General features: G+C 44.2%; 1 long non-coding RNA gene across 2 annotated transcripts in view; it reads right to left on the bottom strand.

Annotated features, from left to right (window-relative positions):
• Nucleotides 1-15625: 15625 nt before the first annotated feature.
• LOC140472772 (uncharacterized) overlaps nt 15626-26178 on the bottom strand; it is a 49579-nt gene continuing 39026 nt past the window's right edge. The window contains exons 7-8 of one of the 2 annotated variants that reach the window (XR_011957850.1): nt 23336-23453; nt 15626-16231 (exon numbers count right to left, since the gene is read on the bottom strand). This is a non-coding gene — a long non-coding RNA (uncharacterized lncRNA). Of the gene's footprint in view, nt 16232-23268; nt 23454-26178 lie in introns of both variants that reach the window. The other variant, XR_011957849.1, reaches the window with a different exon arrangement.

Raw genomic sequence — 26178 nt, forward strand, 5'->3', positions numbered from 1 at the left:
CTGACGCAAAGTTCCTCAGCCATTCCTTTGTTCCCCACCACGACCTCTCTGGCATCATTTCCAATATCTACTTTTGCTTCTCTTTTGCACTTTATATATCTAAGTGGCTCGCTTACCTCATTATTTAATTTTCTCCGTCCTGAAACATTTTTGTTGCCCTCTGTTGGTCTTTATAAGCTTCCCAATACTTTGGTTTCACACTGCCCTTCACCACATTATATACTTCTCTCCTTTGCTTTGATGCTATCCCTAACTTCCCGCGTCAGCCATGGTTGCCTCATCCTCCCTGTACCATGCCTCTTTGTCCTTGCAATGTATCTCTGCTGTGTCTCCTAAATTACTCTTAGAGCCTCCTGCCATTGCTGTTCTACTGTCTTTTCTGCAAGGCTACTCTCCCAGTCAATTCTACCCAACTTCTCCCTTATGCCTCTGCAGTTGCCTTTATTCAGCTGAAGTACTGTTGCCTCTGATTCTATCTTCTGCCTCTGAAATTGTAGTATAAATTCAACCATGCTATCATCGCTGCTTCCGACGGCTTGCGTCAATTTAAGATCCCTTATCTAGTCTGCCTCTTTGCACAACACTAAATCCAGTATTGCCTGTTCCCTCGTGGATTGCACCACAAGCTACTAAAAAAAAATCTTGTAGACATTTCATGAATTTCTTTTCTTACAATCCACTACCAATCTGATTTTCCCATTTCCCCCTGAATATTGACATCGCCCATGATCACTGTAACCTTGCTTTTCCTACACATCTTTTCTATCTCCTGATATATCTGATGGCCCAGCTCCTCACTACTGTTTGGAGGCCTGTATAAGACACCAACTGTCGTTGCTTTAACATTGTGCTTCCTCAATTTTACATATGCAGATGCTGCACCATCTGACCCTATGTTATTTCTTGCTATTGATTTAATTTCATTTCTTACCGATAAGGCAACCCCACCTCATCAGCCCACCAGTGTATCTTTTGGATAGGGTGCATATCCTGGAATATTTAGCTCCCAATCCTGATCCCCTTGCAGCCATAATCTCCGTGATGCCCATCACGCCATACCTGCCATTGTCGATCTGGGTCACAAATTCATTTACCCTATTCCTCATACTGCATGCATTCAGATATAATGCTGCCAGTCCCGTATTAACCATCTCTCTTCTCATTGTCATTCATATTCCAGTGTGCTTGAAGTTTGTTTGTTAATCATTTCTAGATACTCAATGCTATTTATGTCTGTGATGGAGATTTTAATAATCTATCCTGAATTCTGCACTCTTACATCCTCTTTTAATTCAGGTTTCTAATTCCCCCGATAACTGATTCCCGTTCCCCCACTCCTATTCCATTTACATCTCTGTCTATCGCCCTAGTTAAGCGATTCATTCGGACTCTGGTCCCAACATGGATCCGATAAAAGCTGTCCCATCAGAACAGGTACTTTCTTCCCCAGAAATGATATGCGTTTATTCAACACAAAATACAGGGTCAAAATGATTTTCTCGACAAATCAAAATATGAAATGTACAAAGAGATAGGATTGTTAAAATACCCTCATGATACCGAGCTGTATGAAGTGAAATGTGGATTACTAAACCATGGAAGTGGGGTGCAAACCTTTTCAGTCATTACTTGACCCATAGCTGAGATGCTGATTTCCCCTCTGACAGTGATCCCCCTCACTGAGATTCTCTGGCTCAGTCACTCGCACAGTGTCTCAGGGGGTTATCAGTTCCTGCTACCATTGGCACAGTCTATTTAAATTAATCCACCTTCTCTCTGGAGTCAGTCAATTGGTCTATTGGATTCTGTTTAGCTGTCAGCCACTCAACTCTGTGATATTATAGGAGATAAATGATCTGGGATCATAACCAGTATCACCATGGTGCTCACAGGGTATGGCTCCCAAACAAAGACCTTTTGGTTCAGGGGAAATGTTGAAATAAAACTTCCATGTTCTGTCTATGTCTCCTCATGCTGTCTCCTGATCTACCTAATTTCATCCCCATTTCACACCCCTTCATTTCTCACTCACTCTGTCACTCCGTTTTCTCTCCTCTCTGTTCATCTCCCTTCACATTCTTTCTTTCTATTTCATTCTCTCTCTCTCTCTCTCTCTCTCTCTCTCTCTCTCTCTCTCTCTCTCTCTCTCTCTCTCTCTCTATCTCCAATAACTCTCTCTGCTTTCTGATTGCATAGTTGGAGAGCTTGTGAATGTACGAAGGACTGAATGGCTTCCGTCTGTGCTCTATTAATTCTGTGGTGCTCTGACCCACAATAAAAATATTAGTTGCCTGTAGAGACAATCTGATTCAGTGAAGGACACAGGTCACAATCATCCATTATCTCTTTCTGTTCTCTGGTATACAGCGACTTCGAAATATCTGTTCAAATAAAATAGATTGAAATTCGAACAGTCAAGAGGACGTTCGCCAGATGATATTGCAATCAGGATTTAATAAACAGTTGCCACATACAAAATGTGGATTTGTCTGATAGCTACTCCTCCCAATTAACACTCCCTAGCTCCTGCCTGATACTGACATAACTTGCCTTACTCCAATTCCATAGCTTCTCAAAAGGTCCTGACTTATCCATGTTCTTAGCTATCTTAAAACTGAAGGAGTTTCCAAAATGATTCCACAATGCTGTCCCTGAAAGGTCAGTCAACTGTCCAGGCTCATTAGCCAATACGAGGTCCAGTACGGCCCTTCCTGGAGTGGACTACCCACATACCGATTCAAGTAACCCGCTTGGATGCACCAAATTCTGCCCCGTCTAAGCCAATTGCTCTAAGGGAGTCCCAGTTCATATTGGGGATTTTGAAGTCACTCAAAATGACAACTCTGTTTTTATTACACCTTTCCATTACTGGTCCACACATTTGTTCTCAAAGCCTCGGTGGCTGTTGAACGGACTATAGTATCATCCGAACACAGTAATTGCATCAATCTTATTTTTGTACTCTACTCATATTGCATCAGTGGATGAGCCCTCCAGTACGACCTCTCTGAGAGCAAATGCAACATGATCCCTGATTAGTAATACAGCTCCTCCACCTCTTTTACCTTCCTTTATATCTCATCTAACACAACAATAACCTGGAATGTTGAACGCCCAGTCCTGTCCCTCTCCAAACTAAATGCCTGTAATAACTGCAACATCATGGTTCCATGTTTTGAATCAGGCTGTAAGCTCATCTGCCTTACCCATAATAATTATTGCATTGACATAAACACACTTCAGCCCAATGCCATCAGATCCTGAGTCGATAGGATATACACAAGAAGGACAGGATGGACCTTAATTGGCAGCAATCTCCGATATGGGGATCATTGGGATTTTCAGGTCGGTAGGATGTTCGCAAGAAGAACGGGATGTACTGAACTGACAGCAATCTCCTGGCAGGCAGGTTTGCTGTTGTCAAACAGGAGGGTTTAAGCTAGTGTGGTCGTTGGGGGGAGGGGGGAACAGTGGGAACCAGAGCAGTAGGTCCACAAGTACACGACTGAGGCGGGGTTGGTGACTAGTCCCAGTACAACTAAGACCAACAACAAACAGACAGAGGTTACTGAACACAATGATCCTGGCAGTCTGAAGTGCACTGATTATAATGTGAGGAGTATGACAGGCAAGACGCATGAACGTGGAGCTTGGGTGAGTATATATCACTGCTATGTTAACATTATAGAGATTTGTTTGAGAGAGGGACTTGGGAAACACAATGATACACATATTGGAAGTGCTGCCTCCTCTACCAGTTCTTTGCCCATGTATTTAACTCTACCTCCATCCTATTCCTAACCTCATTGGCGCATTGAATAATCTTGTCGCATGAAAATGTAAATATCACTTCAGCACAACTCCGGCAATTACGTTGTATTTAAAATGGACAGACTTGACAATAAATACTTAAGAGTGAGTTCATTAACTGGGAAAGAGGAGTCCTCTGAATCAGTCCAGTGATTACAGGATCTGATATCTATCACCTCCACCAAACCTGCTTGACAACAGCCTCCATTTTTCCAGAGCGGCGGGGAGAGGAGGAGGAGTGAAGCGAGGGCTGATGGGAAGGTTAGGGCTTAATTTATATCTGGGCTGTGGCTATACCGAGATAGGACACGTATATCTCCCTAACGCCCCGCTCAACTAACCAGAAGAAAATGATCCTGTAAGGTAAGGATTTTATATCTTATCCATCCTTTTCATTTATTTAAGTGCATTGTTTGGTTTTAGTTAGTTCATATAAAGTTAAGCTTACAATGGCAGGGGACCTCAGACACGTGCCATGTGACTATTGCTTGATGTGGGAGCTTAGGAACGTGTCTGTCGTTCCTGACTCTTACACTTGCAAGAAATGTGTCCAGCCGCAGCTGTTGTATGACCACATGATGGCTCTGGAGCTGCGGATGGACTCACTGTGGAGCATCCGCGATGCTGAGGAGGGAGTGGATAGCACAGTTAGTGAACTGGTCACACCGCAGGTTAGGATTGCTGAGCGAGACAGCGAATGTCTCCAGCTACCACATGATGCAGAAATAACACATCCCCCGACCAACCATCGTTATTGTATTGAATTTGTGGTGTTTTTATTTTTAAATGTTTTTATATCTCTACTTATGCAACTTGTAACCAATAGATGAACAAAATTCAATTTAAGGCAGATTCATATTTCGCAGAGTCCCAATTAGCCAATCAAATCACATCCTTTCTTGTCAAACTTGCACATTCTCATCTGAAATAATTCTGCCAGACTGGTCAGCGAGACCTCTCCTTGATGAAGTCATGCTGACTCAGCCCTATTTTACTACGCACCTCCAAGTACTGCATTCCAAGGGCCCAGTTCTGCAGCGAAATATCCCATGCCAAGCCATATCCAGCTGCTTCATCAATGTCCTTCCCTCCATCATAAGTCCAAAAGTGGGAACGTACAATGACAAATGTGCAATTAATACCACCCACAACTCCTCAGTTTAAATTTAACATAGCACAATCCATTAGAGATTGGGCAACTTTAGATTTAGTCCTAGCAATGAGAAATTCTAATTGCCAGGCCCCAAGGGATCTTTCCATATCGCCACAAATTCACCTGCACTCCACACATATCATTTACTGCATCCGCTGCACCCGATGTGGCCTCCTCTATATTGGGGAGACAGGCCGCCTACTTGACGAACGTTTCAGAGAACACCTCTGGGACACCCGGATCAACCAACCCAACCACCCCGTGGCAAAACACTTCAAATACCCCGCCCCCAACTCCACCAATGACATGCAGGTCCTTGGACTCCTCCATCGCCAGACCATAGCAACATGACGGCTGGAGGAAGAGCGCCTCACCTTCCACATAGGAACCCTCCAACCACAAGGGATGAACTCAGATTTCTCCAGTTTCCTCATTTCTCCTCACCCCACCTTGTTTCAGTCCCAACCCTCGAACTCAGCACCACCTTCCTAACCTGCAATCTTCTTCCTGTCCTCTCCGCCCCCACCCCCACTCTGGCTTATCACCCTCACCTTAACCTCGTTCCACCTATCGCATTTCCAACGCCCCTCCGGCAAGTCCCTCCTTCCTACTTTTTATCTGAGCCTGCTTGGCACACTTTCCTCATTCCTGAAGAAGGGTTTATGCCCGAAACGTCGATTCTCCTGCTCCTTGGATGCTGCCTGACCTGCTGCGCTTTTTCAGCAACACATTTTCATCCTAAATTATTCACAAGGTTTATAAATAAAACATGCAGAGCTGGCAGAGCGTACGTAAAACGAAAGTTCAGCTCTGTGTTCAAAATGCTACTTCAGGCTCCCTCAGAAATGACCTTAACTCCATTACTCTGTACATTCCCCCCAAAATAAGAACAGCAAGAGATTGTCCCACTATTTCCATCGCTGTGAGCATCATGTGGTGAGGAATACAATCTCCAAGGTTACACAGCATCCTGGCTTGAATCAATATCATTGTCCCTTAAATGTCACTTGTTTAGAATTCTGTGGCTCTCTTTGAAACATATCAGTTAGTGCCCCTGCACCACGAGGATCACTGGGGTTCACCACCATATTCTGAATGGAAATTAGACATGGGCAATAAATGCTGGTCTTGCTAATGGAATTCACCTTACAAGAACAACTGACAGGAATCTGCTCAATTAACGGCATCCATTCTAACCTGTCTGATTTTTAACGCAGTTTTAATGAGGCTTTTACTTTGACCTAAGCATCTGATCTTTCTGTAACTCCATGAAACTTCCACGAGCGCTTTTGCAGTGCTGATTAAAAATCACATTTGCAAGTTGTGCTCATCATTCTGAAAGGGAGAGCCTTTTTGCACTTGAGAATGCTTTCATTATTTGTCAGTATCTAAAGGCAATAGCTACAAAGAAACTAAGATCAGGAGTAAGTGATTGGACAACTTGAACCAAGTCTGCCATGTAATAAGATCATGGATGATCTGATTGTGGCTATGCCCTATAACTTTAATTCATAATTCATAGCCGATAAACTGTCTGACTGTGTCTTAGAATATTCATTGTCTTACGTTTCATCACTCTCTGGGAGGGATGTTCCCACAGACGCAGAACCCTTTGAGATGGTTAAAACAATCACAAACTCCTTCACTGGGATATTCTCCAGTTTCCAGGAGTCCATCCATTTCTGGAAATCTCTCGCACAAATTGAAATATTGTTTCAGCATTCAACTTGAATAGACTACTCAGAATATTATGGGTTTAAAAGGGATCATGCGTCATTTGCCTATACCCTAACTGATCCAAAGCCAATCTGACAACGTTCTTTCAGAGATAAATGCTCCTCACAGGAATCAGTTGAGTGAATCTTCTCTGGACTGCTTTTCATGTCATTGGGCCCTCAGCTCTCCTAATGTGGTCTCACCGTACCCTACAAAAGTGTAGGATATCTTCCCTACTCCTGAATGTATTCTCTTTCAAAAGGTTTGAAAATTTATATCGCCTCCCTATGATGTGCACGCAACGTGTTTTTTTTTGTTATCCAGGTGTCTGATTCCTCTGTGCCTCAGCTTTGCAATCTCTCCATTGGATTAATGCACCGTTTTTCATTCAAATCACCAATCTATTCAAACACAGACACATATTTCCTGCTATGCCCCATATACCAATATATCATTCACTTGACCCACTTCGAACTCTCTATAATATAATGAAGTGGAGGTCAACATCCATCTGATAATTAAAAGCAATGCACCCAGCGAAGAGAGTGTGACAAGTGATGTAACCCACTTCCTTTTTGACAACCCAGTTTGTTATAAAGGAATGGTTCAATGAAATGGAATCCTTTCACGCATTTTGTAATTAACAAGTACTATTTGATTGTCTAAGGGTGACACCGTGGCTCAGGGGCTAGCACTGCTGCCTCATAGTGCCAAAGACCCAGGCTTGATTCCAACCTCGGGCAACTGTCTATGTGTAGTTATCACATTCTACTCGTGTCTGCGTGGGGTCAAACACGTGCTCCTGTTTCCTCTCACAATCAATGATGTGCAGGTTACTTGAATTGGGCATGCCAAATTGCCCATAGTATTCACGGATGTGGAGGTTAGGTGCGTTAGTCAGGGGTAAATATAGTCAATAGTGTAGAGGATTGCATCTGAGTGGTTTACTCTTTGGAGGGCCTGTTCGTCCGAAGGGCCTGTTTCCCTACTCTATGTATTCTATGATTCTAACTTGAACAGTGAACAAATCACTAACAAACTGAACGAGCAGTCTGTAACTAATTACGTTTTCCGGAAAAAAAAACAAGATTTTCATGATATGCAGTTTCATTAATGCGGATTCCACTCATAAATCCAGTAGTACTGAGTAAAATTAAAACTTAGTTTCTCAAAGTTCATCCAGAATGGAATCTCTTGAAATTTCTGTATCTTATTCCGTCGTCTTTCTCTGCCTGAAATGCCTTCTCAGTTGTTTTCTGGTTTCAAGAATATTTGCTCAGCGTGTTGTGTACCTTTATTGATGGATAGAGGTTTTTAGGCAGGGCATGGAGATTTTGTGTGAGACCCCAATATTTCTTTCACAGATGACACTTCCCTGTCATCGTTTTTTTCAGCTAGCAGTGGACTCCCCCCCTCTGTCCAATTGCCTCTCTGTTATATATATCTCCTTGACACAATAAATTCTTAGTATATGATTAGTTTCATATTGTTAACGCAAAAATGGTTCCTAATCTCCAAGTGCCGTTTGAAGTTAATTGGCAGCATTCGAACTGTTGCCTGGATAAAAATGCTGCTTGGGCCTGCTAACTGAACGGGTTTGATCCATTCTTTCAATTTGGGCACCTGTAAACTGCTTACCACAGACATTTGTTCTTCTGTTGAATCACCAAAAAGCACCTTACCTTGTTAAAAGTCATCATGGTATTGCCAAAAATTTTGCAAGTTCGCCGCTTTCACTAACCAATAGACTGATATGCACACTGATACCTCCACCTCTATAATAATAGCCCGATCAAAAAATCCTGATGAAGATTTTTTTTAAAACTCTTATTTCAAAACCAGGCAGCTGTCGAATCTTCTCGATATTCCTTCCTTATTATTGGGGATTCTGCTTCCCAGGTCTTTGGTTGATAAAGGTCCCTGTCAGATTAGATTAGATTACTTACAGTATGGAAACAGGCCCTTCGGCCCAACAAGTCCACACCGCCCCGCCGAAGCGAAACTCACCCATACCCCTACATTTACCCCAGCACCTAACACCTGACCTGCACATCTTTGGACTATGGGAGGAAACCCACGCAGACACGGGGAGAATATGCAAACTCCACACAGTCAGTCGCCTGAGGCGGGAATTGAACCCAGGTCTCTGGCGCTGTGAGGCAGCAGTGCTAACCACTGTGCCACCGTGCCGCCCTTGAGAGCAGATCTTTCTGCTGCCAGGCTGGACTTGTTAGCGGCTTGCTGCTCTTTGCAGCTCTGGCCAACTGTTCAAAATGTTTGATATTTATACCTTCAAAAATTGGATTGTTTTATTGGTTTTATTATTGTACAAACACTAAATACAAACTTGATTAGCATTTGGCGTCTTGGCACATTATTTAAACTGATTGGCTGAATTTAAATTTGAATTTGTTTCATAGCAACCCAGATAATGCTAGCTGTTTGACCAAATATTACATTTTTAATTTTTCCACTACTCTGGCCAGCCTTTCAAATCTCTTGAAGGTATATACACTTAAAGATTCATAACACTATCCACCCTATCTAACCCTCTGATTATCTTTTCTAGATCAATTCAGACAGCTCTCATCCTTCTTCTCTCGAATGAAAACAGCGACAACTACCTCAGACTTTCCTTATAAGACCTTCTCTCAAAAACAGGCAACATCCTTGTAAATCTCTTTTGCACCCTTTCCAAACGTTCCACGTCCTTCCTGTAATGTAGCAAGCAGAAATATACAGTACTCCAAGTGCGGCCACATCGGAGTTTTGTGCCCCTGCAGTATGATCATGTGGCTCCAAAATTCTATCCCTCTTACAATAAAAGCTAACATACTCTACGCCTTCTTAACAAGCCTATTAGACAGATTGGCAACTTTCAGTGATCTACGTACATTGACACCGAGATCTCTCTGCTCGTGGACACTGCCAAGAATCTTACCATTGGCCCAGTACTCTTTATTCATTTTGCTACTTCCAAAATGAATCACCTCACACTCTTGCACATTAACCTGAAGTTGCCACCTCTCAGCCCAGCTCTGTAGCTTATCTATGTCCCTCTGTAACCTGCAACATCGTTCAGCACTATCCACACTTCACCAACCTTAGTATCATCATTAAATTTACTACCACATCATTTTATGCCCTCATCTAGGTAATTTATTAAAATGACAAACAGCAGTAATCCCAACAAGGTCCTCTGTAGGAACTATAGTTTTTAGTGTAGTCTGTGAAAACAGAAAACATTGCTTTTGTGCCTTTGCCATTTTTGAGTTTTTCATCGTTATTTTGTCAGTTTCATCCTGCAAAGAGCCATCACTTAGTTTCACTCTGCGATTCTTTTTTATGTACTAGTGAAAGCTACAGGTATCAGTATTTATATTTCCGTTCATTTCTTGTCATAGCTTCTTTTAATGTTGTGTGTTAACCCTTTGCTGATTTTTTTTTGTTTGTTTTCATCAATTCACAGGAAGTGGGCATTGCTGCGTAGGCCAGCATTTATTGCTCATCCTTGATTTCCCAGAGGGCAGTTAGGAGTTATCTACATTGATGTGGGTCCGGAGTCACATATCGGTCAGACCAGGTAAGGATGGCAGTTTCCTTCCACATAGGACATTAGTGAAACAGGTGAGCTTCTTCTGACAATCTACTCATGTTCACCATCAGTTTGGTAAAAACAATGACTGCAGATGCTGAAAAATACATACTGGATTAGTGGTGCTGGAAGAGCCCAGCAGTTCAGGCAGCATCCAACGAGCAGGGAAATCGACGTTTCGGGCAAAAGCCCTTCATCAGGAATAAAGGCAGCGAGCCTGAAGCATGGAGAGATAAGCTAGAGGAGGGTGGGGGTGGGGAGAGAGTAGCATAGAGTATAAAGGGTGAGTGGGGGAACGAGATGAAGGTGATAGGTCAAGGAGGAGAGGGTGGAGCGGATAGGTGGAAACGAAGATAGGCAGGTCGGACTAGTCAAGGAGACAGTAAGTGAGCTGGAAGTTTGAAATTAGGATGAGGTGGGGGAAGGGGAAATGAGGAAACTGTTGAAGTCCACATTGATGCCCTGGGGTTGAAGTGTTCCGAGGTGGAAGATGAGGCGTTCTTCCTCCAGGCGTCTGGTGGTGAAGGAGGCCCAGGACCTCCATGTCCTCGGCAGTGTGGGAGGGGGAGTTGAAATGTTGGGCCACGGGGCGGTTTGGTTGATTGGTGCGGGTGTCTCGGAGATGTTCCCTAAATCGCTCTGCTAGGAGGCGCCCAGTCTCCCCAATGTAGAGGAGACCACATCGGGAGCAACGGATACAATAAATGATATTAGTGGATGTGCAGGTGAAACTTTGATGGATCTGGAAGGCTCCTTTAGGGCCTTGGATAGAGGTGAGTGAGGAGGTGTGGGTACAGGTTTTACAGTTCCTGCGGTGGCAGGGGTAAGTGCCAGAATGGGAGGGTGGGTCGTAGGGGGGTGTGGACCTGACCAGGTAGTCACGGAGTGAACGGTCTTTGTGGAAGGTGGAAAGGAGTGGGGAAGGAAACATATCCCTGGTGGTGGGGTCTTTTGGAGGTGGCGGAAATGTCGGTGGATGATTTGGTTGCTGCGAAGGTTTGTAGGGTGGAAGGTGAGCACCAGGGGCGTTCTGTCCTTGTTACGGTTGGAGGGGTGGGGTCTGAGGGCGGAGGTGCGGGATGTGGACGAGATGCGTTGGAGGGCATCTTTAACCACGTGGGAAGGGAAATTGCGGTCTCTAAAGAAGGAGGCCATCTGGTGTGTCCTATGGTGGAACTGGTCCTCCTGGGAGCAGATACGGCGGAGGCGGAGAAATTGGGAATACGGGATGGCATTTTTGCAAGAGATAGGGTGGGAGGAGGTGTAATCCAGGTAGCTATGGGAGTCAGTGGGTTTGTAAAAAATGTCAGTGTCAAGTCGGTCGTCACTAATGGAGATGGAGAGGTCCAGGAAGGGGAGCGAGGTGTCAGAGATAGTCCAGGTAAATTTAAGGTCAGGGTGGAATGTGTTGGTGAAGTTGATGAATTGCTCAACCTCCTCCCGGGAGCACGAGGTGGCGCCAATGCAGTAATCAATGTAGCGGAGGAAGAGGTGGGGAGTGGTGCCGGTGTAATTACGGAAGATCAACTGTTCTACGTAGCCAACAAAGAGACAGGCATAGCTGGGGCCTGGACTATCTCTGACACCTCGCTCCCCTTCCTGGACCTCTCCATCTCCATTAGTGACGACCGACTTGACACTGACATTTTTTACAAACCCACTGACTCCCACAGCTACCTGGATTACACCTCCTCCCACCCTATCTCTTGCAAAAATGCCATCCCGTATTCCTAATTTCTCCGCCTCCGCCGTATCTGCTCCCAGGAGGACCAGTTCCACCATAGGACACACCAGATGGCCTCCTTCTTTAGAGATCGCCATTTCCCTTCCCACGTGGTTAAAGATGCCCTCCAACGCATCTCGTCCACATCCCGCACCTCCGCCCTCAGACCCCACCCCTCCAACCGTAACAAGGACAGAACGCCCCTGGTGCTCACCTTCCACCCTACAAACCTTCGCATCAACCAAATCATCCACCGACATTTCCGCCACCTCCAAAAGACCCCACCACCAGGGATATGTTTCCCTCCCCACCCCTTTCCGCCTTCCACAAAGACCGTTCCCTCCGTGACTACCTGGTCAAGTCCACACCACCCTACGACCCACCCTCCCATTCTGGCACTTACCCCTGCCACCGCAGGAACTGTAAAACCTGTGCCCACACCTCCTCACTCACCTCTATCCAAGGCCCTAAAGGAGCCTTCCACATCCATCAAAGTTTCACCTGCACATCCACTAATATCATTTATTGTATCCGTTGCTCCCGATGTGGTCTCCTCTACATTGGGGAGACTGGGCGCCTCCTAGCAGAGCGATTTAGGGAACATCTCCGAGACACCCGCACCAATCAACCAAACCGCCCCGTGGCCCAACATTTCAACTCCCCCTCCCACTCTGCCGAGGACATGGAGGTCCTGGGCCTCCTTCACCGCCGCTCCCTCACCACCAGACGCCTGGAGGAAGAACGCCTCATCTTCCGCCTCGGAACACTTCAACCCCAGGGCATCAATGTGGACTTCAACAGTTTCCTCATTTCCCCTTCCCCCACCTCATCCTAGTTTCAAACTTCCAGCTCACTTACTGTCTCCTTGACTTGTCCGACCTGACTATCTTCTTTTCCACCTATCCGCTCCACCCTCTCCTCCTTGACCAATCACCTTCATCTCCTCCCCCACTCACCCATTGTACTCTATGCTACTCTCTCCCCACCCCACCCTCCTCTAGCTTATCTCTCCATGCTTCGGGCTCAGTGCCTTTATTCCTGATGAAGGGCTTTTGCCCGAAACGTCGATTTCGCTGCTCGTTGGATGCTGCCTGAACGGCTGTGCTCTTCCAGCATCACTAATCCAGAACTCACCATCAGTTTGTTAATCCCAAATTTGAATTCAAATTCCACCATCTGCCATGGCTGGATTCGACCCCAGCTCACCAGAACATTGTCTGGGTCTCTCGATGAGCAGTTTAGCTGTAATGCACTAGGCCACCGCCTTACCCAATCTCCCGGAGCATGACTAACTTGTGCAGTATGATTTGCCCTAGTTTTTGCCCTCATGTTGTCGTTGAATTCCTTATCAAGACATGATATAAATTTTCTCTGTCATGCAATTCCTCTTCTCTCACAAATATACTTTAATTGAGAGGCATTTAGTATCCCCTTAAGTATTTGCCAAATTTCTTCATCTGTCCTGCCTTTGACTGTTCCCCCACACCCCACCAACACCTTCCTTAGGCCACTGTAAGTATCATTACCCTACACTAAGGCTCTCGTATGTGACTCTGTCCTCACTCTTTCAATCTAAATTTGAAACTACAGCATGTTGTGGTCATTCTTTTCAAGAGGATCCTTTCCTGCAAGATCGTTTTTCATTCCTTGCTTATATCAAAACTAAAGTACCCTGCTCTCTGGTTGGTTCCATGACATGTGTTCTTAGAAACTATCCTTCATATACTCTACGATTTGTTCTTGGAGCCTACCCTTTGCCAAGTTGATTAATTGATTCAATATGCACGTGTATCCCACCGTTGTTATCTTGTCACGAACCTTCATCATTTCCGACCTCAGAAGTATTTTAGGGAGACGGTGGCTGAAAATTACTCTTCCAAAGAGGTTTCTTCAGTTGCTTTTTATTTGCACCTGGACTGATTTTAATTTTGCTCCCTAGTGCCAATATCATTTCTTAATATAGCCTTGATATCATCCTTAACCAACACACCAATTCCACCTCCTTTACCTTCATGTCTATCCTTTCGGAATACGGAGTACCCATGGGCAGTTCACTGTCCAGTCCTGATCTTCCTGTAACCATGTTACAATCATCCTTACCAGGCCATACCCATTTATGTCTGTATCTACTGCCAGCTCAGAAATTTTATTCGAAATACTGTGTGCTTTTAGGCCTAAGGATTTTAAATAAGATTGTTTCAATTTATTTTTCCCCTTTAATAGTTTCTTGAGTACGAGCTCCTTGATCTCACACACCGCACTCCTTCACGAACCCCATACATTCCATCTTCATTTATTAATCGTTGACATACATCTCGATCATTTATTCCAATCTCCAACTAACATTTTGGACTGATTTGATTCCTTCTCGCAGCATCGTCATGAGACTCACCTCTACATTCTGCTCCGTTGCTGACCTGCTGCTTTGTTTCCCAGCCTCCTGGTTTATTAGTTTAGATCCACCCAATTTGCACGAGAAAACCTCCCCACTAGGATGTTGGTGCTCTTCCAGTTAAGATACAATCTCTCCATTTCTTAAAGCCCCCACCTGTCGTGGAAGAGGGCCCAATGATCCAGAAATCTGAAATCATCGCCCCTGAAGTAGCTCTTTTACCATATGTTAATCGTTACCTAATCCTTACCTCTTTTACACCAGGCATTGGGTGTAATTCAGACATTACAGAGAATTGTTTTCTCTCTCTCTCTCTCTCTCACACACACACACACACACACACACACACACACACCCTTCATTACTTTGAAGAAGAATACCTGGAACCTTATAAATAATCAGAATGATAAGTGGAATGAAGAAATTAGTTAAAGGTAGGATGTGAGAAATTAGAGTAATGAACTTACTCCTGATTGATCAGAACAGACTAGGATGTGAACTTATTGCAGTGATCAAAATTATGGCAAAAAAACAGGGTAAAATAAGAATACTTCATTTCTCTTAGCTGGCATTACATCATCCCAGTTTCAAGATCATCGGCACAAGACGTTGGAGTGAGATAAGTCAAAAGCTCTTTATTGAGAGAGTTGTTAGGATTTGGAATGCCCTACCTGGGAGATTTGTGAATGAAGACTCAAGAGGGAAATGGATATATAATTTAACCTTCCCAAATTAAAGGGCAACAGTGATAGAGGTGGCAAATGGGAGGATTTGGGAGACACTTCCTCAGCTGATGCATACACACTGTTCCAATAGCCTCATTGTGTACATTAAAGTTCTGTTCTCTATCAGGTACAGATGCAAGTCAAAGCCAGTATCAGATTATTTCCAGCTGTAAATGTTGGCAAATATCTGATCATTTTGCTGTAGCATAACCATTTATAATGCAAGTATTGCAAGTTCAGCTTCCTGATGAAGTCTAATTAGTACTCAGCACACGAATATTTTAAATTTTGTATCCCAACAAATAAAACAAATATTTCCTTTGCTTTGCCACAATACTCTTTCGAAAATGTCTGACTGTTTACTCACACGGATGTATGTTGTTCATTCTTTTTCACATTTCACATTAAATACCATTCATTCTGAAAATTGCAAGGTTTCAAATTGTTGTTCACTTCAATTTAATAACATAAATCATTTATTTAATCTAATATTCTCTGAATTATTGTCATTTTTCAATTGTTGGAAAATAACTGAAGCTCGCACATTTGGTGAGAAATTAAACTGATCGATTATGCATAAATATGTAAGAACGCAATTTCTATATTACTGTTCAATAGTTTTCTCACTCGAAAAATACAATCATTCAGAAGCCAACGACTTTCCAAATGTTGGAGCAACGATGTATTCATTTAAATACTGACAATGAGTGTGCAATTGCAGCGAGTTTTGAGAAGATTTTTAGCTCAGGTTGAAATTTTGGATGTAGGCTTCTTCGCTGAGCTGGGAGGTTCATTTCGAGATGTTTTACCATCTTCATCTTCAGTGGGCCTCAGGGGAACCAACGCTGAAACTTCCTGCTTTCTATTTATATGTTTGAGTTTCTTTGGGTTTGTGATGTCATTTCCTGTGGTGATGTTATTTCCTGCGGTGAAGTCACGTCCTGTTCCTTTTCTCAGGGGTGATGGCTGAGGTCTAACTCGGTGTGTTTGTTGATAGAGTTCAAGTTGAAATGCAATGCTTCTCGGAATCCTCGTGCGTGCCTCTATTTGGTTTGTCCTAGGAGGGATGTGTTGCCCCAGTTGAAGTGGTGTCCTTCCTCATCCGTATGTGAGAATACTAGTGAGAGAGGATGATGTATTTTTGTGGTTACATGATGTTCATGTATGCAAAAGCATGTAATTGTGATCACCACTATAGTCAGATAACATGTTCTTTGTTCGGTATTAAATAAAATATACAATCTTTATTTTTGTATCATAAAATGTTGGCAGGAAAGTATATTTTAGTTCCATAAATATAACATCAACCTAATTATTTTCAGAGGTGATGCAATTATTGTTTGGTTAAATAATGATATTTCACACTTTTGTGAATCACAGTTCACGATCATAGCAAATATCTGATTTTATCAGATCAGATTGCAATCATAACCTACATTGAAAAAAGACTTTAAAAGATTTGAATTCATGCACAGCTGCCTGTGATACTGGGTAAGACATTTGTCTGCTCTTAAATGAATCCAGAGAGCTTCCACCTGGGTCAGGGCAGTCATTCAAACATTATTTCACAACAAATTATTTCGACTCCATCTTCGGTCTGAGCCTTGACTGGGGGCAGATGAATGGACATGGAGTCTCAGAATCACATCGCACAAGTTACTTATGGTGATTATATCTGGCCTGCCTCCCAGACTCCAAGCATCTGCTATCTGGACCAGACACTGGGTAAAGACAAGTTGACAGTATTCTGCAGCACATTGTGTCTCGCAAAGAAAGCTCCAAACCCGTGTCCAATAAATGTCACCTTCACATTCACCAGTATACAAATAAAATTGTACATCTCTGTTGATGGACAAAAAAATAATACATGGGTCAACCAACAAAATCTATCTGAAGAAAACAGCAGCAAATGACAAGTCCAGAATCACCTTAATAACAGAACTTGACAGATTCTGTCTGGTGTAGGTCATCACACACATGTTGTACTGGTACTCAGGTGACTGTAAAAATGCACCCCAGAAGTGGACGCCTTGGCCCAAGGCCCCTACAGAGCTTCCTGATCTCACACACATCACTCCCTCACACATTCAACAATTGAAAAGAATCCACATGCTGAGTGAAACATAGAACAGTACAGTGTAGACCCTTTGGCCTTGACATCCTGCCGACTCTTTATCCTACTCTAACATCAGACTAACCTACATACCCTTCATTATACTATCATTCAATTGCCTATCCAATCGTCTCTTAATATATCCCCAATGCAGCTGACTCTACTACAGTTGCCAGCAGTACATTCCAACCATCCACCATTCTCTATGAAAGGAACCTACCTCTGACATCTCCATTCAACCTTCCTCCAGTTACCTTTAGGTTTTTCTCCCTCGTGATAGATATTTGCATCATGGGAAAAAGTATCTCGCTATCCACTCTATCTTTGCCTCTCGTCATCTTATAAACCTCTATCAAGTCATCTCTCATACTTCTTTGTATTCATCAAATGCAACTTTCCAGAACTAAGTAATGGAGAAAGTGAGAACAGCAGATCCTGATGAACTGCTGATTCCCAAAGCTTTGACTCTCCTGTTCCTCAGATGCTGCCCCAATGGCTGTGCTTTGCCAGCACCACACGTTTCGACTCTGATCCCCAGTACCTGCAGTTCTCACTTTCTCCATTACTTCGAGCTCTCCCCTCTGCACACTGAACAGGGAATTAATCAGCAGAAACCCGTTGCATGTGGAGCTGACTGTTTAGTTCTGGAAAGCTGCATTTGATGAATACATTTATTAAAAGAGAAATTACAATTCAACAAATATTCATTCATTCCCAGAGGTATAGGATTGGTTCATGAATTGGGCAGCTTGAGAACAAACAATGAATGACGAACGAACTCCGCGTTATAGAGTATTCCAGGTGTTACATTCCAGGCTGGATTTTGTTTACCTTAATGCTGGGAATGTTATCGGATAAACAGATGTGATAACGGAATGAGGTGAAATGGAGAGTTGTGACATTTTTGCCATCACAGAGATGTGTTTGAGGGAGGTCAGGGCTGACAACTCAATGTCCTGTCGTACAAGATCTCGAAGCACGACAGGAGAGGTGGTAAAAGAGGAAAGGGGGTAGCATTACTAATTGTGGAGAAAGTTACTGCAGTAAGAAGGATCTAATGAGGCTTGGTGGTTAGGGCTCAGGATCAAAACCATGAAGACACACCGCTGGGGATATATTATAGACTCCCAAACAAAACAAAGTACAGGAGCTGATATAGAACCAATTTACTGAGGTGTGCTAATACAACAATGGGGTCATTATATTCAGGCATTTCACTTCCAAACATTCATTCGGGCAGTGATAACATTTTTAAGAGGGGACAGATGCCTTGAAATTTATTCCTGGGAGCTTGTTATGTCAACGTGTAGCAGATACAACAATGGGCGGGGCTGTGCTGGGCCTCACCGTGGGGAACGACGCCAGTCAGATGTTGCAGGCAGGATTGGGGTGAGCATGAAAGGACCAGTGACCGTGTCTCCTATGTCTTGAGTTTGCTAAGGAAAAGACCCAGAAATGTTTGAAAAATAAAAGCTTCTTGGATTTTGGAGACCGATTTTATGAAAAATATATGACAGGATCTGGCCAAAGTGCAGATGCTTCTGGGTGCAACTGTAGCAGAACAGCGTGGGGCGCTAGTTAGGGGGTCACTTGAACAAAATGTAATTGATGACAGTATCGGCCCAGCATGTTACACCGAAGATAAATTTTAGGAACACAAGCCCAGAGAACCTCGGGTGTCGACACATTTCCGAACAGAATTAAAAAGGAAAAAGAAGCTTAAAGCAGTTACAAAGTGAGCAGGTCCACGGAGGTCCGAAAAGAATATAGAAAGTGTAGGGCAAAACTTAAAAAGTCAGTAGAAGAGCAGAAATGTTGGCGGGGAGTTAAAACATTCGAGGGTAGAGATGAGCAAGAATTCAAAGACATTCTTTCGAGTTATTAAGGGGAAGAGGATAACGCGGGAGAGAATGGGGAGTATTAAGGACCAAGGGGGCAGCCTGTGCACGGAGCCAGAGAATATGTTAAACACTGACTTTCTTTCGGTCTTCAGTTTGAAGAAGGAGTTCCTGGATTCAAGGAGAGTGACCGTGTGATCCTTGAGTGAATTGATACAGAAGCTGGCAATGAATTGGAAGTTTTTGTGGGATAGAGAGTAGTCAAATGCACAGACCAGAATGCGCTGTATCTTAGGCTGACGTGAGGAGAATACTGTCTCTTAACTTTTCATTTTTGTTTTGCCTCTGGCCACAGAGAAGGTGTGATAGGACAGGATAATATCTAATATTGATACAACTTTCAAACAGAGTGCTAGAAATACCGCATGGGGTTAAAGACCACCAAGTCTCACATCAGTGAGAGGGAAATCATGTTCGAAAATTCTTCGGGCTGTTGAGGCTGGCTCATTAAATATCTTTAGGATTGAGGCAGACATTCTCATACAAGGTTTATGGGGAAAATGCAGACAAGTGGAATGGGGGATTATCAAAATCGATCTCACCTAATTGAGTGGAAAAGCAGACTCAGTGAGCGGATAGACATATTGTTGGCCCTGTGTCGAATTGTATCATTTTTTCAATCGCCTTGTATTCTCTGGAACATCAACCTCTCTCGCTGTGGAGTGAGACACAGTTTGGAATGCAGTCGATAGATTCATGGAATTAATAAATGCAGTACTCTTAGACAGAAAGGACCAAGGGACTGTGACAACGCAGATTGGCTGCCGGGGTCAAGATTAGCATCAGTGCAGTTAGCACTACCAGAAGGAAAATCTCAGTAAGACATCTTCCAAGGCCAATCAGTGATCTTGGATGGAGAGCAGGTAGTTAGTGGCCAGGTGTCAAGGAGTGCTTAATGCCCAAGTGCTACATCACTGAGTGTCTCCCTCCTTCCCTAACCAAAACTAAATGTGAAGGGGTAGAGAGACATGCGGTTGGTAGCAGAGTCAGGAGTAATGTTTGGCTCAAGAGGTTTTGGACAACAGCAGCTCAGCGAAAACTACAGGCAAGCTCAAAAAAAAGTCCTTTAAACTTTAGTCTTGCAGCAATGGAGATGGCAGTTAGGACTGTTGATACGGGATGTGAGGAGCTCAGAGAAATTCCCACAGTCCTTGGTAACTACACGTGTGGAAAATGCACCCAGCTGCAACTCCTGGGAGACCGTGTTCGGGAGCTGGAACTGGATGCACTCAGGATCATCTGAGATATTGAGAACTTCATCGATAAGAGCTTTCGTGTTGTGGTCACACCCAAGACTCGCCCCAATCATATTTCTGTAATGACTATAATATCCCAGTCCCGCATTAAGATCCATGTTGTGAGTACATTAGGTTTACCTATCTGACCTGTTGCATTTAAATAAGGGCAATTTAATCCAACATGAGTCCTTGCTCCCTGTTGTGTTCAAGACAGAGAGGAAGTTGGCGACCACCTGGAATGGGGAACGGAGTAGGCAGAGAATGCAGGAATACCCTATGGCAATTCTCCACAAAAACAAGTACACCGATTTGGAACCTGTTCAGGGTAAATACAATCCAGGGGAAAGCAGCAGTCGCCAAGGTTGGTGGCATTACCATTGACTCTGGGGCACAGTGGGAAAGGGTAACAGTTAACAGGACCTTAGAGATAGTAGAGTCGATTGTTAGAGGGACAGACCGGAGATTCTGTGGCTTCAAATGGGAATCCAGAATGTTGAGTTACCGCCCAGGTGCCAGGGTCCAGGATGTCTCCGAGCGGCTGCAGAACATTCTCAAGGGGGAGGGGGAGAAGCCAGAAATCATTATGCACGTTGGCACAAATGACACGGGTCGATGTCGGAATGAGGTCGGACACAGTGATTAGTGAGAGCTGGGAGAAAAGTTAAAAACCAGGACCTTGACCATGGTCATCTCCTGATTACTTCCATTGTAATGAGCTAGTGAAAGTAGGAACAGGAGGATATGGCAGATAAATAAGTAACTAAAGAATTGGTGCAGGGGTGGGGGGCAGGGAGATTCAGATTTTTACATTGTTGTCTTTTCTGTGACAGAGTTGACCTGATCAGGAGGGACAGGTGGTGCAAGCACTGGGAATGGGACCAGGATCTTGTTGGCGAATTTTGTTCATGCTACAAGGGAGGATTTAAACTATATTGGCGAGGAGCAATATCGTCATGATCAGGGAGGCAAGAACGAGGCTGGTAGGAGATACAGTAATCAGAAACAATAAAGTGAAGAGACAGGACAGGCTGGAACATGATAAGGAGTAAGGAATGCCTGTTGGATTAAACTACTTTCATTTCTGTGCAAGAGGGTTGGCAGGTAAGACCAATAAACTAATGGCGTGGATAGGAACATGAGATTGGGATAATGTAGCCTTTATAGAAACATGGCTAAGCGAGGGTCAGGACTGGCAGCTTCACGCATCAGGTGCTGGTGCTTTAGGCGGGACACGGATGGTGGAAGGAGGGGAGGAGTTGAACTTTTGATTAAGGGGATTATCACAGCAGTAATCAGAGATAAAATAACTGACCAATCATCCAGTGAGGCTTCACGGGTGGAGCTAAGAAGTAGGAAGTGGATGATGATGTCACTGGGTTTGTACTATCGGCCTCCAAATAGTCAACGTGAATTTGAGTAACAAATATGCAGGGGGAAAGTAGACATGCAGGAGCAATATGGTTGTCAGAAGAGTGGATTTTAATTTGTAACAGACTGAGACTGCCAGAGCGTGAAGGGATTTGATGGAGTGGAATCCGATAAGTGAATTCAGGAAACTTTCCTCCAGCAGGATGGAGAGTGTCCTACTTGGGAAGGGGCAAAACTCAAACAACTCTTGGGAAACAGAGCGGGACAGGTGACTGAGGTGACAGTGGGGGAGCACTTTGGGACCAGTGACCATCGTCCTATTAATTTTCAAATAGCTATGGAGAGGGACAAAGCTGGTCCACAGGTTCAAGTTCTAAATTGGGACAAGGGGAATGTTGATGGGATTGGACAGGATCTTGCAGGGGTCGACTGGAGTAATTTTTTTGCGGGTAAATGGCTCGCTGGCTAGTGGGAATCCTTTAAACGTGAGATAGCTAGAGTTCAAAGTCTATATGTTTCTGTGAGGGTGAAGGGCAAGGTTGGCAGGAATGGGGAACCCAGGATGACAAGAGATATTTAGGCATTGACTGGAAAAAAGGGATGTGTGACTCAGGCACAGGCAACTGGGATCATGGGAGTCCCTGGCGCACAATAAGGAATATAGGAGTTAACCTTTGATGGAAATCAGGAGACAAAGTGGTTATGAAAGAACCTTGGCTGAGAAGATTAGGATGAATCCAAAGAGGCACTTTAAGAATATGTGAGAAGTCTGGTTGAATTTATAAAACAGATGTCAAGCTGGAAGATTAAGTCCAATCCCAAGATCCTGTGCTTAACCAAAGTAGACTACAACAGGATGAGACAGTAATTTTTCAAAGTGCACAACAAAATTATGTATATTTGTGAAAAGGAAGGACTGTAGGAAAAGGAGTAATCTGTCATTTGTATCTAAGGAAATTAGGGAGTCTATCAAATTGAAATAGAAGGCATACAAATTGGCAAAGACCAAGGAGAAACTAGGAGATTAGAAAAACTTTAAAGATCAACAAAAAGCTTGATGGGATTTTGACTGGGTATACAAATGAGTAGCTATCCCCAGGGCAAGAATAGCAGTTTACAATGCTCGAGGAAACCTATTGCGTGGGGAACATATGGCTTATTTAATTGTTGAAGTACTTATCTGAAGAAGTCTGTCAGCATAGAGATGAACCTGATAAAGTTAAAAATTACATCGTGCTTGGAAAGCTAGTGCTTCCTAATAAACCTGTTGGACTACAACCTAGTGTCATGTGATTTTTAACTTTGTCCACCCCATTCCAAGACCGGCTCCTCCACATGAGAATCCTGACAGACAACCCCACCGAAAATGAAGCACCTGTCAAGTACTTGACTGAGCCATGGAGGTGTTGGGGAGGGGTGTGTTGTTAAAAAAAAAAATGCTGAATTGAACTAGTATTTTTAAACTGCCGTTGCCACGGAGATAATCCTGACAACCAGCTTCCATTCAAAGCCACAAAGCACGTTAACATGGACTTGCCTGTGTCTCAGTCCGTTTTCCAGTCACACTGAGATTTGAAATATTCGCCCACGGACAGAATACACACCTTTCCTTCCAGATGAAAAGGCCAATGATATTCAGATCGGCACGGATCAAGTAACTATCAGATCAGAACATGAAGTTCAATTTGAATTTCTCATCCGCAAATCCACCCTTTCAGTACCCTACAATAGGAAAAAACAAGTCAACATTGTTAATACAGGATGGAACTTTAAAAGACAATGATAGTATTAAATTGTAGTTTCCTTGTTCCCCCAAAACTTTAAATCTCAGTCTCACGATTTCTCTCTCTTGTTAACTGAAATCCAAACCAATCTCGTCCCTCCTTTCCTCCACACTCAGTTCTCGCAATCTCTCTCCTCGTCTTGAATTCAGTTTCCGAGCTGCTGTCTGCAGACTAAGAACCAAATCAATGAGTTTGACTTGGAGCCTCCAGGGTGTTGGTGAATCCTCCCCCAATCTCCCAGAACACCCATTCTCTGATGAGAACCATTCTGCACACACTGGCCAAATCATATCTGGTTGAACTAAAATTAACCAAATTAGAACTCTAATTAGAGGCCCATCCTTGTCATTTTCCATAACAATCCTGACTATTCATAAGAGTTCTGACAACTTGCTGCAAAATGCTCCCCCAGTGATACTTTGACCAATCGTCAGGACACCAGGCAAAGGGCTATTCCCCTGGGTCGTGTCCTCAGAAGAAAGAAGGAAGGGAGCTGCTAATGACAGATTAATCCCACACATCCACAGCCTCCCTCCCTGGCACTGACCCGCCCTGCACATCTGCCAACAACTGGCCAGCACTGCGCCCGTGCACTGATCTCCCTTCCTACGGAACATGCTCTCGATCACACAGGAGCCTGGAGGATTGATATCAGCTGCTGCCCAATAGAGTGGAGGGGGCGGGGCTGGAGGACGGGAAATAATGGGATTGTAAACAATGAATGAATGTGGAGGACACTGGGGGATGGACAGGTCAGTGAGGGACAGGAGCAGTGCAGCAGCAGGAGGGGATCCTGGACAAACTGAGCAATGGGAGAGTCTGACAGGAGAGAAACGACAGGATGGTTCTGTTTGGAGCCTCAGGCAGGGACAGGTGGGAGACAGTATGGCCTGGTGGCTTGGGCATGATTTCCAATCAGCCTCTTCAAAGCCGCTGTTACCAAACTCTGAACCCGATTCTCTTGGTCCAGAGGAAAGGACACTACCACCATTTCATAGTGGGGTTGTGGAAAGAAAGGAAGATTTGCTCAACCTCACTCACATGGAAACTCCGCGAGTTCCTTGTACTTACAGTCTACCGTGGAGATGGAGGAGACAGAGCAGGTGGGAGGGGGTAGGGATATAGGGACTGCCTTTCAAAAGGAACTCACCTGTGTTGGTGTTATTAACAAGACTCAGTACACAGTCACCAACACAAAGCTGGTGTACGTGAATGTCTTGTGCGTGGGAAATCATGACTCATGGAGTGGACTGAGTTTACTGAAGAAGTAACAAAGCGGATTGATGAGGGCAGAGCGGTGAACATGATCTTCATGGACTGCAGTAAGGCGTTCAACAAGGTTCCTCATGGGAGATTGGTTCGCAAGGTTAGATCTCATGGAATACTGGGAGAGCTAACTATTTGAATATAGAACTGGTTCAAAGGTCGAAGACAGAGAGCGGTGGTGGAGTGATGATTTTCAGGCTGGAGCCCTGTGACCAATGGAATGTCACAAAGATCGGTGCTGAATCCACTACTGTTTGCCATTTATATTAATGTGAACATAAGAGGGATTGTTAGCATGTTTGCAGATGAGACCAAAATTGGCAGTGTAGTGGACAGTGAAAAAGATTACCTCAGAGTTAAACGGGATCTGGATCAGATGGGCGAATGGGCTGAGGCGCTCAGTTTACATAAATGTGAGATGCTGCATTTTAGGAAAGCAAACATTAGCAGGATTTTTGCAGTTAATAGTAAGTTCCTGGGGAGTGTTGCGAAACAAAGAGACCTTGGAGTGCAGGTTCAGAGTTCCTCGAAAGTAGAGTCACAGGTGGATAGGATAGTGAAGAAGGCAGTTGGTATGCTTTACTTTATTGGTCAGAGACTGTAGGAAAGGTGTCGGGATGTCGTATTGTGGCTGTACAGGACATTGATTAGGCAACTTTTGAAATATTCCAGCAATTCTGGTATCCTTCCTATCGGAAGGATGTTCTCAAACTTGAAAGGGGTCAGAAAAGAATTACAAGGATGTTGCAGCGTTGGATAGGGTGTTTTCCCTACAGCGTCGGAGGCTGAGGGGTGACCTGATAGAGATTTATAAAATCAGCCGGTCATGGGTAGGGCAAATAGACAAGGTCCTTTCCCTGTGGTTGGGGTATACAGAACTAGGGGAGAGGGAGGGGAGAGTAGGCAGAGAGGGTGGGCTGAGGGTGGGGGGAAAGAGAGGATGTGGGGATTGAGAGTGGTCGCACGGGTGAGGACAGAGATGGGGGCAGGGGAGGACAGACAGAGGCAGGTGAGAATCAGAGAACGGGGAGTGGAACAGAGGGGGAGGGAAACAGAGTGGGGGGGAACAGAGTTATTTTATGGATCTACAACTCAACCCTGTTCCTGTTTTCGCCTCCTCACTTTCAACCCCCCTGAAGAGCTCAGAACTGCATAGTTCCTGGAAAGTCGAGTTTCAGGGAAACTGGGTGCTGAAGACTGCATTTGGCATGCTGACCTTTATTGGTCTGTGCACTCATCAATAAAGGGACCTGGGTTCGATTCCACTTTGTGTCGTGTTGGCACATTCTCCCTCTGTGTGTTAGCACGGGCGTCCTCTGGGCGCTCTGGTTTCCTCAAACAATCCAAAGAGGTGCAGGTTAGGTGGATTAACTGTGGGTAATGCTGGGTTACATGGT

The sequence above is a fragment of the Chiloscyllium punctatum genome, unplaced genomic scaffold (genome assembly GCF_047496795.1).
Source record: "Chiloscyllium punctatum isolate Juve2018m unplaced genomic scaffold, sChiPun1.3 scaffold_440, whole genome shotgun sequence".
NCBI classification, from domain to species: Eukaryota; Metazoa; Chordata; class Chondrichthyes; order Orectolobiformes; family Hemiscylliidae; genus Chiloscyllium; species Chiloscyllium punctatum.